At 39.8% G+C, this 8,668-nt stretch overlaps 1 pseudogene across 1 annotated transcript; it reads left to right on the top strand.

Annotated features, from left to right (window-relative positions):
* The first annotated feature begins 3,603 nt into the window (after positions 1–3,603).
* LOC311110762 (forkhead box protein G1-like) lies at positions 3,604–4,739 on the top strand (annotated as a pseudogene). Its single transcript has one exon. The product of its transcript is annotated as a forkhead box protein G1-like (transcript).
* Positions 4,740–8,668: the final 3,929 nt, after the last annotated feature.

The raw sequence follows: 8,668 nt of genomic DNA, 5'->3' as shown, positions 1-8,668 counted from the left end.
CACGCAAAAGTAGCACAATTGAAGTTGAATTCACTGATGCGAGCGCATCAGGCTGCAATTTCATAAAGTAGATGATTCAACTGTTGACTCATTTATACTGGCTTGTGTATCCTAATCGGCCCGCGGGCCTTGTGTTTGACACGTGCGCTAGCCTATTAGCCATGTTATGACTGACTTGTGATCATTGCCCTTGCTAGTTTGATTGTATTGACATTTCCAGCCTTAGTTACAGTCGTCCGTTTTTGTTCAAAATACTGAGTAATTGAAACTGAAACAGTGCATCCCGAATGGGTGGAAGCAGCAAACAATGTACCAAGGCAGCTGTGATTTACAACCTGATCGCAATAATTTTTGGACTACCAAGAAATGAATTGGTGAATTATATTAATCATGCATTGAACTGTGTCCATCTATTCTGCCAACAATGCCTTACTGTACGTCATGGCATTTCGAGCCAAATATAACATATTTATAAAACCTCTTATAAAGTTGGTTTTGAAGCATAAACTTGGAATTTGATATTTTTGACTGATATTATGATTGTCTGTTTGTTTCATATGTGCAAAGTAGTTAAAACGCTGTCCGTTCCACTTTAAAGAAGAGCAGCACTGTGGCAGCCCTAAAACCAACCTCCATCAGCAATGATTAAACATTAGCTTCCGACCTAACATGACAGATTTAGCCTCATGAGCCTCATGTTCTATTGAAGGCGTTCCAGACAATTAACCTAAGAACTAAGCCTTATTACTGCTGAGACACAATTCAACATGATCTGATTACCAATATAAACTTGCACATCTTCTTCTGTCTGTCTGTGTGTGTGTGTGTGTGTGTGTGTGTGTGTGTGTGTGTGTTTGTGACTGAGAATTCCGAGGGCGCACACACACAAAACCCATTCATGTGAGCATGTGTGACCACACAGACCAGATTTAGAGCAGCAGAAAGCCCACAATAGGATGTTCTGTCTGTGTAGGGTAGCTATAATTTACCTGTGGGAACATCCTGGTTCATTGCAGTGTCTCTTCCACCCCTTGACGGAGCTGAAGTAATCACCCTGCGTCCCAGGACGCTGTGTGGGGGGAGTTGCCATCGTAGCCCTGGAGGGAGCTCCTGACTGCCGCTCTATAAATAGCAGTAAACTTGGGATGACCCCGAAGCTGCTGCCGAATCTGACTGATTTAGTTTGGGGTTTGTGTGTAAGGTTTGGCTTTAAGAGTATTTAACAGTATGTGTATGTGAGATCCTGGAAGAATCCCTAGGGGGCGCTCTGGCACTCAGATGTACTGTTTTAGGCGCCTGACTAATGTTTTGACAGAGGTATATTTCTTTATTGTCGATCAAGACTATCTTTGTACTCTAGTAAAGCTGCGTTTGAACTTTGAATTTTAACGACAGACAATGCCAGAATCTGTTTCTAGGTATTGAATGTGACATTATGATAGGACATTGTCATATTCCCTTTAAAAGGTTGTGTGTGACTGATTTGTGAAGCCACTTCAAAAGGTAGAGCATGCAATGGTGGTTTTTATTCACTCAAAACAATCAAATCTAAAGACCTGTAAAACCCTGTTACTACCCATTTTTCCACACAAAAAGGGCAGAAATCCCAGGGTTTGAAAAGGGGAAATTGGAAGCAATAAATGAAATAGCACCCAAAACTAACATCTAATTGATTATAGACAATAAGCTTGAAGAAAAGAGAACCTCTCTAAAAGGACTCTCTTATGACTTCATTCCAAAGTCCTCACGCTCCATGATTTCAAGTGGATGAGAGGGGTGTCAGCCAAGTTCATGTTTAGTGACACCAGAAAATCATAATCTTGCACTTGAAACTCGCTCTTAAATAGTTCATAGTTAATATTGTGGCAACACTGCTTTAATCTGTGCAGCTGTGGAAGAATGGATTGCTGGGGGAAATGGAAAGATACTATTATCTAATTTTAGAGCAAATACACACCTTTATTTTATTTAACCCTTATTTTACCAGGTAAGATTGGCAATGTAGCCAGGACACCGGGTGTTAACACCCCTACTCTTACAATAAGTGCCATGGGATCAGAGAGTCAGTGACCATGGTAAATCAACTGACTGTCTGTGGTAACACACTGATGTACGGTGTATAGTGTTTCCCTATACTGTTCTCTATATTGTTTCCCTACGGAACAATGGCAATGTTGTGACTTGACTGAGAGGTTGATGTCATACAATAAACCATTTCTACAATAGCCCTACCTCTATTTAATACCAGTGTGATTATAGCTAAATGGAGATAATGTACTATACATCTGCATGTTTTGAAAGCAGCAACTCTACAGTGTCACTATACAGGGGAAATTCACCAGTGCCAGGCCCAGGCGGATAGCTTCAATTTGCCCCCCAGGCCTTAGAGTGGAAACGTGCCATTACACACTAGTTTGCATATGTAGACCATTAAAGACTTGGCAGGACCACATCGCCTATCTACCAGCTCCAATGAACTGCTCGATTTAACAGAGTGAATAAGCAGCACAATACTAGAGAGGAATAAGGGGACTTTCATCCCTATTCAATTTAACCTGGAAACATGGTTGAGCTTTTTGCTTCTGTAGAAAAAGGGAAACGTAAAACACCAGAATAAAAGATCAATGTGCTTAACTCGGAATTATACGTAGCTTACGTATAAAACAGTATTCTTGTATGCAGGGTTGCAATAGCACAGTAACTCAATGACCAACCTGGAGTGAAGGCTTACCTATTATTACCTTCAGCATTTCTGTTAGATAACAGCAAAAATGTAACCTAAGTAAACATTAACAAAACCCTAAAAGTATCATTTAAACCCTGGTTGTAGGCGCTATCGGCTTCGTTACGCACAGTCCTAAACAATGTTTCTGAGCTCGAAAAATAAATAGGCTGTTGCTAATAATAATAGCTTTACACAAAGTTGTTACTCGTAGGGCTATACACAGCTCGTTAGTAGCACCAAATGTTGTTTGTAGTCAATTATTTTTAGTCACAGAACACACCATGCATACTCCCCAAATAGTGCGCTCTCAACGCAGGCATATCACAGTACGCTACACTAGAGGCGCTCAAGTAGCAGCGTTCAGCCTGAATAGGCTCTCTGATGTGCCTCTGACGTGTCCAGTACTCCAGCACAATAGTATGATTGGAGCGCACCCACAATGCTCAAATCCCCCATTAAATACATTGTTTGCCTAAACATGTAGCATTTTCAAACCACCATTGTCCTCATTAAACAGAGAGGGGGGGACTCTCTATGACAGACGACGAACACTTTTACGCGCAAACCACACATTGACAGAAACAGTCACGTACGCACGCACCGATAGCACGGGTGCACACACAAACACACATATGAAGTGATGGTAAACAGATACGGAAACTGAGCGGTCCAGACAAATCAATATAGTACACTGAAAGTCTATTTTGTTTCAACAATATCGAATGGGGAATAGGGATTTGTTGACAGTTTAAAAAAATCTGCAATCCACAGGCTCCTCCCCTTTGGTGATGTAGCCTAGTGATAAGACGCAACCTTCTTAATGACTAATTTCTCCATCCCAGCCCCTGCTTCTCTCTATCCTACAAGTTCCTTCATGCATGCAATGTCCTGATCCGATCGAGTCTGACCTTTTCGTTTTTAAACACAAAACCCGAGATTTTTGTCAGTGTCCGGCATGGGAGATCAGAAAGAGCCGCCGATGGTGCACCGATCTACTTCATTTAGTATCAAGAGTCTGCTGCTTCCCTCAAAATGTAACAAACAGGACTCGGTGATCCCAGAAAAAAACACTGGTTCTTCGGGTTCTGATTCGGAAAAATCCCTGGATCCTGATATGGAATCTGCACCTTTGGACCCAGAGAAACCAAAGGAGGAGGACGAGGGTACCGAGCGGGAGACTGAGCCTAGCAAAAATGGGAAATATGATAAACCGCCATTCAGCTACAACGCCTTGATTATGATGGCTATCAGACAGAGTCCTGAGAAGAGACTGACTCTGAACGGTATCTATGAGTTTATCATGAAGAACTTTCCATATTACCGGGAGCATAAGCAAGGCTGGCAAAACTCTATCCGCCACAACCTGAGCCTCAATAAGTGTTTTGTGAAAGTGCCAAGGCATTACGACGACCCGGGCAAAGGGAACTACTGGATGTTGGACCCTTCGAGCGATGATGTGTTTATTGGTGGAACTACGGGAAAACTTCGGAGACGCTCTGCTACCTCCAGGGGCAAGCTGGCGATGAAACGGGGACTACGCTTCGCGCCTCTCAGTTTGGGAATAAACGACAGGGCGAACAACCCTCTGTATTGGCAAATCTCGCCGTTTTTATCATTGCACCATCCCCATTACAATGGATCATCTGCAGGATTTCTGAACCAAGGGCACGCGTATGGGTCTCTACTCCCCGGGGTGGACCAGCTGAGTAACGGGGACCTTACGCGCCATCTAGGTGGATCAGTCGGTGCTCTGTGTTTGTCAAACAGTTACGGTGTAAGCACGTCTGGATTACTATCCGGACAGAGTGGCTACTTTGTCTCAGGGAGCCAGCACCCGCCGCAGCATCTCCAGCAGAGCGCGCAGGGCTACGGTGTGCCCACGAGCTCGCCACAAACACTGATCTCGAACTCTCTAAGAACGTCCCTACCGTCTTTTTCACCAGGCGTTTCTAGCGGGTTTCCAGGAGTGTTGTCCCATCAAAAGAGGGTCACTCCAAATGCTTTCTTAAACTGATTGCACAACTACAACATGGGGAGGACATATAAAAGCACCATAGAAATGGCAATTATAGGGTAAACAAACAGTGATCACAAATTAGGTCAGAAACGAGAATTCCTCAAAACAAATATGGCCATAGGCCTATGTATCCTGAAGTGCAACGATGTATTATTTTGCGTTTAAGGGACAAACTTTGTTACCTGTGGGTTGTAAAATGTATACTATAGACTTGCCAAAGGTAACTTTATTTCGGGCTATTTATATCGTACAGATGTTCATTATTTGAATCATTTATTTATGTTTTGTATTTATTGTACAATGTATTTACATTTTATTGTCAGTATATTCATCAATAGGCATATTGAAGAAAAAAACATACAGCTTTATTCATTATTTATATGAGAATTAATTTAGAAATCGTTTTGGGGGAAAACGTCATACAGATCAGGGTTAAGACACGCGGGAGAAAATAAAAGCCTACAAAAGTCATATCTTCTCAGGTTCTCCGTCCAGAGACTCCAATGTAGGCTACTGCTGTAGTCCTATCTGTAATGTATGCAACACATTTTTGAGAGAAGTAGAGTTTTTTTGTGTACTCTTAAATTAATTATAGCCTGTTTTGTCCTCTGTTTTGTTTATGAGGCCGTAATGAGCACATGTAGATTAAAAGACACAACAGTGCATGACAGTGCAGGCCTCCTCGTTTCCATCTTTCATATAAAGCACTTGAGGTTTCAGTTTCTCGTTAAAACCAGTTCCGGTTGTCTTGACCCATGTTTGATAAAGGTGTTATAGGCTACTACCTATTCAGGTCTTCAAGTTAAGTGTCTGATCATTTAGTCCTATTACATCAAACACAAATTTGGCAAACCGGCATATAATATCCACACCAATATAGCATTTATCATCTAAATCAGTGGTTCCAATTTTTTTCTTAGTCACATCTACCCTTTATAATTAAACACAATACGATAACTCCTAACAACTTCCTATATAGATATAACCCTGACAAAATGACAAAAATGTAATATGCTCACGTGTGGGGCGGCAGGTAGGCTAGAGGTTAAGAGCGTTGGGCCAGTAAACGAAAGGACGCTGGTTCGAATCCCCGAGCCGACTAGGTGAAAAATCTGTCGATGTTCCCCTGAGCAAGAAACTTAACCCTAATTGCTCCTGTAAGTCGCTCTGGATAAGAGCGTCTGCTAAATGACTAAAATGTTTTTTAAAAACAAGTAAATGTCATATTGCCCATATGCTAATTTATCCTGTAAATTAGGACTATACTCTCAGCTGTAAATTGCCTTATGCTTTCAGTACTAGGCTATATCCAACCTCACATTCTGAGAATAATGGTTTGATATAGCCTAGGCCTATTCAAATAAATACAACATTCATCACTGATACTTCCTGAATCTGGCTTGCGTAACAATGGGGTTAGGCCTACAGTACCACAGTTTGGCGAACGCTGATCCAAATAAATAACAGTCTGCATTGTTATTGTAATAACCAGTTAATTAAGATTTCATTATCCAATAGGCCTATTTACTAGCAAAATAGTAGCATATACAGGAGAGTAATGCGCTGATTCACACACATTTTGGCCTAACATTTGACAGATGTCTTTCCTTTATTGGGAAGACTATATATAGGTTTATTTATTTCACAACATTGTATTTTGGATGTTGACGATTCTTTTGTAAATGTTCTTTCAAAGTTTTGCACTTTTTGTTGTTAGAATAGGCCTAATGTATGAGAATTGTCTGTTTTGTTGCTGTATGTTTTGAAAAAAATAAACTTGATTAAAGTATAAGACATGACACTTTTGCTATAGGTTTGCGATGTGTAGCATGAATGAAAGAAGAACAACACAAACCTAATGTACGGGTTATACATTCAGACACGCTATATAGTCAGAGGAAAAATATGCAGCCTATGTAGCTAGCATACCAACATTTTTGTTTCATCAACAGAAACAAATACGCACATTTGTTATGGCTGGAAAATAATAGCAAATTCACATAAAATTGGGCTTAAAGTCTTCACCCTAAAAGCATCTCATCCCATACTAGTCTGCTGCTGAATCCCACAAGGTGAAGGGACAATCTAAATATAGATGATAGGTTATATTTTGTAAAACAAAAACTCCCCTTTCAATGCGAACCACAGTACAATGTTTTTTTCTGTGAAGACCATCAGCCCAAGTAATTCATTAATTTATAATTATTGAAATAGGCAGGATAGGGTAATTTGTTCTGGGTGCAATTAGGCTACTTTGTCATAATATATATATGTCTGTGGATAAGAAATTAATAAAAATAGTTTAATCAAATAGTCAAAACATTTGTAAATCCAATTGAAATGTGTAATGTGTGGGGAATGTTCGATAGGCATGGCATTTGATACAACTGCAGTGAAACAATCGATGTCCGCTTTTCCTGTTCATAAACAACAATGCCGTGGGGTGACATGGCCTACAGTTTTCATGAGAGGCGGCGTATACTGTCATTCTTTATTTCAAAGCAATAGTCTACAATGTATTATATATATATATATATATATATTCCTATTAATTTGTCATTTTAAAATATTCACATAAACATACATTGATTGTCTTTTGTCAGTACAAAATGGTAGGCTACAAAATGGTTAAGCCCAATTCCACTTAAAATACAAAGGCATGCCACTCATGCCAAATTTATAAAAATTGACCAAATGAATTGAAGCGCTCACAATATGTCTACAGTGTAGAACTATAGGCCTACTTTGTTATACAACCATTTGGACAGAAGCGACTTATTCATGATTTCATAATTCAATTCGGGCTATATTACAATGATTCCACCCTTTCTGCAGGGTTTGGGGTAAGAGTTACGATTAATGTCATGTTTAAGGACCGAATAGGTCTGTAACTAACCCAAGCCTCACACAGTAACAATTAACATATAGGGTACTAAATAAAAGTGTACTAATGGACTCAAAAGTAGTCAGAAAGTTTTGGGTTAATATGTGTAGATCAAAATTATTTGAGTGATAGGGGCCGCATATAGGCCTACCTTTCATACACCATTCAAAACTAACATTCCCGTTGAATCATTAATTTCATTGATACGTCCCAAATATTTAAATACAAAATAATAGGCCTAATGGTAAATGCTACTTCAAGAGTAGCCAGAAGCTATGTGGCAGAGGAGGCCTCTCAGGTTGAGACAAAAGATTGCTAGTTGGCCGAGTTTTTGGGGGCGCTCATCTCACTCTAATGTTTAGAAGAAGACAAAAACGTAGAGAAAGTGAAACCATATTAGGAAATAAAAATGAAATAAAACATCAGAATGAACTTTGATGTGAAGAGAACCGCAAGACATCTCACAAAGGGTAGCCTATATGCCCCATGTCTTATATGCTATAGAAAAGGGGTAGCAACAATAATATTCTCCCTTTGTTCAGGATTATTTTATAGCCATGGCGTTGGCACTTTTCAAAACATAAACAAGTTGGACCAAGAGAGGCATGAATTGTTCTGGCGTCAAACAATGCTGCTGGCGGTGTGAGCTGTCTGAACATGGCTATACGAACATGTGTGAACTGGTGAATATAAAAAGTAGAAATAATACTATGCTACTTCTTTTGAGGATTTATTCACGTAAACCTTAGCAATACAAATATGTTTCCACAAGATATGGATAGTATTGTTTAAATTTTACAACGCGTGCAAGATTACTCCGAGTGAGCGGGAATATACCTATCTATCTTGGGGTGATCATCCTTATGTTTGTTGGTCATATAGGCTAGCACATTGGACATCTAGTATTGTTGTTGTATAAGGTTACTTTGGTCATGATCCTCCACAATTTAGATGCATTATTGCATTTCAACTAGAGCATAGGCTAACGATATCAAAATTGAACTCTTTCAAGAATCTATAATCTCGAGAACGGTCAAACATT

The sequence above is a fragment of the Coregonus lavaretus genome (assembly GCF_964263955.1).
Source record: "Coregonus lavaretus genome assembly, chromosome: 36".
Lineage (NCBI taxonomy): Eukaryota > Metazoa > Chordata > Actinopteri > Salmoniformes > Salmonidae > Coregonus > Coregonus lavaretus.
Note: the sequence above shows the minus strand (reverse complement) of the source record. Positions and strands in the feature narration are given on the sequence as shown.